This window comes from Hevea brasiliensis, chromosome 7, assembly GCF_030052815.1.
Source record: "Hevea brasiliensis isolate MT/VB/25A 57/8 chromosome 7, ASM3005281v1, whole genome shotgun sequence".
NCBI classification, from domain to species: Eukaryota; Viridiplantae; Streptophyta; class Magnoliopsida; order Malpighiales; family Euphorbiaceae; genus Hevea; species Hevea brasiliensis.
The window spans coordinates 22,156,140-22,162,715 of NC_079499.1; the positions used below are offsets into that span (position 1 = coordinate 22,156,140).

General features: G+C 31.6%; 1 pseudogene; it reads left to right on the forward strand.

The window, feature by feature from the left end:
* Window positions 1-2,799: 2,799 nt before the first annotated feature.
* On the forward strand, window positions 2,800-6,062 carry LOC131181522 (BTB/POZ domain-containing protein At3g22104-like; annotated as a pseudogene).
* Window positions 6,063-6,576: the final 514 nt, after the last annotated feature.

Below are 6,576 nucleotides of genomic sequence, written 5' to 3' on the forward strand. Positions count from 1 at the left end.
AGTCTTTGGTGTAGTTAAGAAATGATTTCCTATTATTGCAAGTTATATAAAACTACATTATGGAGTGGAAAAACAAAAGGAAATTATTCTTGCTTATTGCATTTTGCATAATGACTTGATGAATTTAGATCCAGATGAAAATATGCTTGCAAAGGTGGATGCAAAACTTACAAACAATGATATTTATCAAGATCAACATCATAGTAGCAGAGAAGAGTCCAAAGATGTAATGAGAGGAGAATTACTAAGGGAATCTATTGCCACAACTATGTAGGCTAATTATATTGAGTGAACATGTTTGTTTTATATCTATATACATTCCAAGTTTCTATGTGTTACATATAATTATCTTTCTTGTAATAACATTTTAAGTTGTTAATCTTCTATTAAAAATAAATGTGAACTTTTTGTATTGTGTTTTGTATAATTATTATTGGTTATATTATTACTGGAAATTTTTGTTGTGCTTTGTGCAATTATTCTTTTTGTCAACTTCTCTTGTGTGCTTATTAATTTCGTGTAGTTCTAAGGATGTCAAAAGAAAAAAAAAAAAGTAGCCACTAAATAATGAAGGGAAGTCAGTTGGTGGGAATACACAATATTTTTGGAGTAAACCAATGGAGGATACTCTAATTGATGCATATGTACATTAACATCAACAAAGCTTTAGAATGAATAGAACTTTCACTGTAACTGCTTTGAAGAATATTGCAAAGAAATTGAAACAAAAATTTCCTGATCAACCTATTGATAAAGAAAAGGTTAAAAATCGTATGAAGCATATAAAGAGATGTTAGTTTCCAGCTTATGATATTTTCAAGAATGGCATGAGTTGTTTCACTTGGGATCTAATATTTGAAACGTTTATAGCTGAGCTAGAAGTTTGGGAGCAATTAATTAAGATTTGCATCATTCTTATACATGTAATATATCATAAAACTTATATATCATGCTTATTTTTATTTTGAGTTATTAGTTTGCTAAACCTTGTTTATTTTAATTTTTTTTTTTTTAAGTTAAACCTGAAGTTGCTACTTGGATGAACAAACCAATTTGAAACTATGAAAATTTCTGTCTACTTTATGGAAATTATAGGGCTACTAGAAAGCATGTTGAAACTGCAGCAGAGATGAGGCATAGGAGCTCTAAAGAAGGAGAGACAAATGCTTCTCAGGTGAACAACATTGATGATGTTGATTTCTTAGTATCAAAAAATCAAGTCACCTTGGAAAATTTTGATGGACCATTTAAAGAAGCACAAAATATTGTATCTGAGGAACCTATTGGAATAGAAAGATCCCAATCTCATTCTCAATTTGAAAATTCATCAAGGAATAAAACTGCTAAAAGATCAAAGGTTGATGAAGAAGTTGTTGTATTAAAAGAGGCACTTAATAATGTTGCCCAAACACTTATGAATTCTATAATTAAGTTTGTCAAAGCCACCAAGCTTCCAATTTTAGAGAATGAAACGTGGACTTTGTTGGAAGAACTAGGTGTTAAGTCACATCTCTTATCTACTTGTTTTTTATGTTTTATTCAAAAGCCTAACATGTTACAAGTTTCGCTTAGATGTCCTCCTGTATTTCGCAAGAACTTGTTGATACAGATGATGGGTGGTTCTAATGCCTCGCAGAATTAGGTTATTGGTTATCTTTTGATTAACATCTCTTTATTGTGCCAGTAATAATATGCATTATTGGTAAACTATTTTGAGATTTATGGACATTAGTTAAGTCATATATCTATTTTCATCAAGTGTGCTAGTTATCTTTTGATTAGCATCTCTTTATTCTGTTAATGATAATACATATTGTTGGTAGACTATTTTGAGATTTTATGGACATTAATTAAGCTATATATTTAGTTTGCTAATTTTTGTGCCCTTTTGTCTCTTTAATAGTTGGTATTATGTAATTTGACTGACTTTATGATATTAAATATCATTGATTTTATTTTTTATTGTGTTAGGCTTTTATATATATATGTATATTAGATTTTTTTTTTGAAATTTTGAGATTAGCTTAGCTTTCTAAATTAGTTAACTTATTAATTTGCTTTATTTTTACTTTTAAATTATCTAGTAATATAAAATCTTTTTATTATTATTGACAGTAATTTTAAGTGCTTATCCTCTAATTTTGGTGGTTAAATTTCTTTTATATATATATATATATATATATATATATATATTCATAAAATGAAAGATAAATTCCTTTCATGCAATTAGATTTTAATCTCACCCATTAAAAAATATCGGTGTATAAAATGATTAATTGCTACCATTAAAGGTCATTAATAAATTAAAAATTGCAAAAGTTCGTTTCATAATAATAATATTTTACCTTTTAAAAAAATAAAATTTTTAAAAGATATAAAATGACATTTGTATTACTTTATAGTTATATAAGTTGAATGTTGAAATGGTATATGCCATGAATTGGTATAAAAGAGACAATAAAAAATAAAAATTATAGGTTGCCAAGTAAAAAAAAAAAAGCCTTAATTTGCATATTAAAAAAAATAAATGATAAATTTTTATCTAATGAAAAATGATATTTTTATATTTTTAATAATTATTTATTCTCTTTTTATTTTTTTTAAATATAAAAAAATATATATTACACCATCTAACCTTTTCATTAATTTACCCTTTGTCAAACATGAAATTTTTTCTAATGTAACATTCCTTATTCTTCGTCCTCTTTATCCATCCTTACCTTCTTACTGCTTACCATTCCCTCACCCCATCCAATCAGCTTATGTGTCAGTGTGGGCAAGTTATAGATGGTATTTCTGCCCTCTCTCTGTGGACACCTTGTTATGTTGCCTCTTGGACTCCTGGCTTCTGGGTCTCTCTCTCTCTCTCTCACTCTCTCTCTCTCTCTCAGTTGAGAGCCATATTGCATTCTTGCTTCTGCACGCAAGTGACTACCACCCATTTTACTGAATTAAAGTCACTTCGTTGCCTCTTTCTATTTGTCGTATTCTTCACCTTAGAATATGGTCTTTTGTGCTCCTCATCGCTTCCTGTTTAGTCTCGTCCCCACATCTTCTGCTCTTTTGGGTTGTTAATCTTTTCTTTTGTCGTATGAGTTCCAAAACCAAGGTTAAAAAAATAAAGGGCAAAAAAAAGGAAAAGAATCTAGATTTGAGGTGGGTTTTTGGGTTGTTTAGTTGGGTCATGGCAGTTTGCTGTGATCTTGAAGTGGATGTCAATGGCGAAGAGACTTTCATGGTGGACAAGGTAAATACAATGCTGGCCCTCTCACTCTTTTCATTTCTTATCACTTTGCCTCTTAGGGCTTCCAAAAGTGATGCTTTTTGTTAATCTTCTCCCTTCTTAGTGTTTTTTTTTTTTTAAAAGTTTGTTTAATTAGGTCTTCCATCCTGAATATTAATGTTGTTCGCATATTTACTGATCTAGTTTTCTTGTGTTCATTAACTATGGAATTTGAGTATTTCCATTATTCCAGGTGCATTCTCTGGCAATTTTCTTTTTTAATTTTCTCTGTAATCATCTATGATTTCTGCAGTTGTACAAACCAACCTATTAAATTTACAACGGCATAGCAGTCTTGTGGGTCATAGCTCTCATAGCTATTTTTCTTCTATTTTGGCTATATATTATCATGTTATCATTGTGTACTTATTGCTCTTGTCATGAGGTGACTTTATTGTTCATACCTTCAGTTGTTTTTATTCACTCATTTTGAGGAGGAAAAGAAAGTTGCTTTGATAACATTTATTACTGTTTATTACCCCTCTCTGCTGAGTTGTTTAGCAGACGTCCTTTCTTTTAATTGCCCACATTTATTGTCTATAACGTCCTCATGGCTTTTTCTTGCAGCTTTGGCTTTAGATTTCCCTTCTTAATCTTGCTTTTCTTGTTTTTCTAAATTCAAAGAAATCATTCTTTGCGATGGTTGTTTTAGACGCTCAAAGGTTGCATTTTCTTTATTACTTCACTTCTCTACTAAGTATTGACCAATTACTTAATTACCATTTCTTGAAATTTAAATTGTTTGTTTTATAAAAGCAATTTTTAGTTAATCTTCTGTATTTTTACGGTCTCTGTAAAATTTTTTCCTCTGTTAGTTCTATGTTGTGATCTTTTGGTGTAAACTGTGTATTTGTTCGTTACGTTCGTTTTTAGGCTGATTTCTATTGGATATTTGCAGAAGCTTATTTCTTCATATTCAAGGAGATTAAGCAAATTATTCAGTAAATCAACAGTTTCTGAAAGAAATTTCAAGTTAATATTCAATGACTTCCCGGGAGGGGCTGAAAGTTTTGAGCTCATGTCCAGGTTCTTCTACAACAAAGGAAAAATTGATATAACTCCTTACAATATTTCACTCCTCCATTGTGCTTCACAATTCATGGAAATGAACATTTCTGTTTCTGGTACTCAAAACATGTTAGAACAGATTGAGAAATCACTTCAAGAAATCAATGATTGGACATGGTCTGAGCTATTGATCACTATAAAGCAGTGCCAAGGTTTATCGCCCTCAACAAATTCTTTAGCCATTGTTGAGAAATGTGTGGATTCCATTATTGGGAGGATAGCTTTGTCTAGTGAATCAAGTTCTTGTCTATCTACATCTTCCCCGGATAGCTCCAGCATTAGGTTTTCATGTGACACTAGAAGTACTGTGAGTTTGAAGAGTAGCATGTCTCGAGCAACATGGTGGTTTGAGGATCTTTCAGTTTTAAGTCCTGATTTGATTGAAATGGTTGTAAAATCCTTGGTCTCGCAGAAATTTGATCATGCCATCATTGTTAGGTTTCTCTTTATTATCAGAAATCAAAGTTCTATACAACCACATCTGACGAGAAGCAAAAAATTGTTAAAACCGTCATTGATATGCTTTATATTCTTGATTGGAATTCTGTTCTGTGCAAGAGACTTTTTGGGATACTTCGAGTTGCTTTGAGTTTGAATATAAGCAAATATAGCAGGAACAAGCTGGAGAGTATGATAGGTTCCCAAATGGATCAAGCAACTCTAGATAATCTGCTCATTCCATCTCCGCATGGGATGGCTTACTTGTATGATATCAATCTTGTTTTAAGGTTATTGAAATCATTTCTATGTGATGGAAACTCACAAGTAACTTCATTGCGATTGAAGAAAGTTGCCATGTTGATGGATTTGTATATAGCAGAAGTAGCTCCTGATCCTTATTTAAAACCTTCCAAGTTCTTAGCCTTAGTCATGGCCTTACCAGACTGTGCTAGAGATTCTTATGATGAAATCTACCGCGCCACAGACATTTATCTGCAGGTAGTCTGTTGGTCCTGCCATATTTGCTGTGATTTTTAATTCAGTATTAGCGCCCTACGTATTATAGAAATTATTGTGATGGAGTTAATATCATCCAGTATGCTGTTATCAAATGTTAAATTAATACAGTACCTAATTTTTAACCATAAGTTTCATTTTTGAAATTTTAATCCAAAAAGCTTGAAATATATTTTAATTCTCTAGTTACCATATGTGCTGTAGTTGAATTAACATCTGTTCTTTAATATAGGTGCATGCTGGATTATCTGAAGAAGAAAAGATGGAGATATATGGTGTGTTGAACTGTGTGAAGCTCTCAGTTGAAGCTTGCATGCACCTTTCTCAGAACAAGAAATTTTCATCAAAAAGTGCAGTGCAAGCTCTCAAATCTCAGCAACTCAAGCTCAAAAGCTTACTCCAAGGAACCAACAATTCAAAATGCTTTGGTGGTTCCCCAAGTAGTTTGGGAGAAATGGGAGGCAAGGGAATGACTAACGAAGCCAGTGAACAAATTGTGCTTTGCACTGGGAAACTCGAGCTTTCGACTGAGTGTGAGAAGCTAAGGGCACATTTGCAAGGAATGCAATGTAGGGTGATGGAATTGGAGGAAATTTGCCGGAAAATGCAAACCCAGATGACAAAAATAATGAAGTCAAGAGTATCTAGCCATAATAATGCCAGATCCTTACCTAAGCTTTGTTCATGATAAGAATTTTTTTTGTTTCATATTATAATGTCTATTATCTGTTTCATATGTATATAGCATGAAGGTTTTCTCCTTTTTTTAAAAAAAAAAAAAGAGGAAGAGTGTGGGTGCGGGGCAGGTTAGTTGGGGTTTTCTTTCTGAAAATATATAAAAGTAACATGTATAAGATGTTATTTGTACATCTTGTTACAGAAAAAGAAGAGAACTTTTGTGTGTTTTTGTCATGATTAGTATCTGTTTATCCTTTCTACATTGTTGTTGTGAACCGTAAAGCAAATTGGCAGATACTATTCATGAATTGTAAAATTTAGTGGGGATGCTCAAAAAACAGAGCTTGTTTCGTGAAAGATGTCTTAGGTCTGCCCCACATGTAGCACAAAAGTGTAATTTATTATTAGCCTTCAAAATGCTTCAGATTGATGAACCATTATTTTTTTAATGATACTTTATATTCTTGATCCATCAATTGCATGTATGTTTTATTTATTTATTTGTTTGTTGATTAGACTTGACTGGGATTTACTTAAGTCAAATTGATAATTGCATATGCATTTTTTCCATTTTATACCTTTGGCCAATT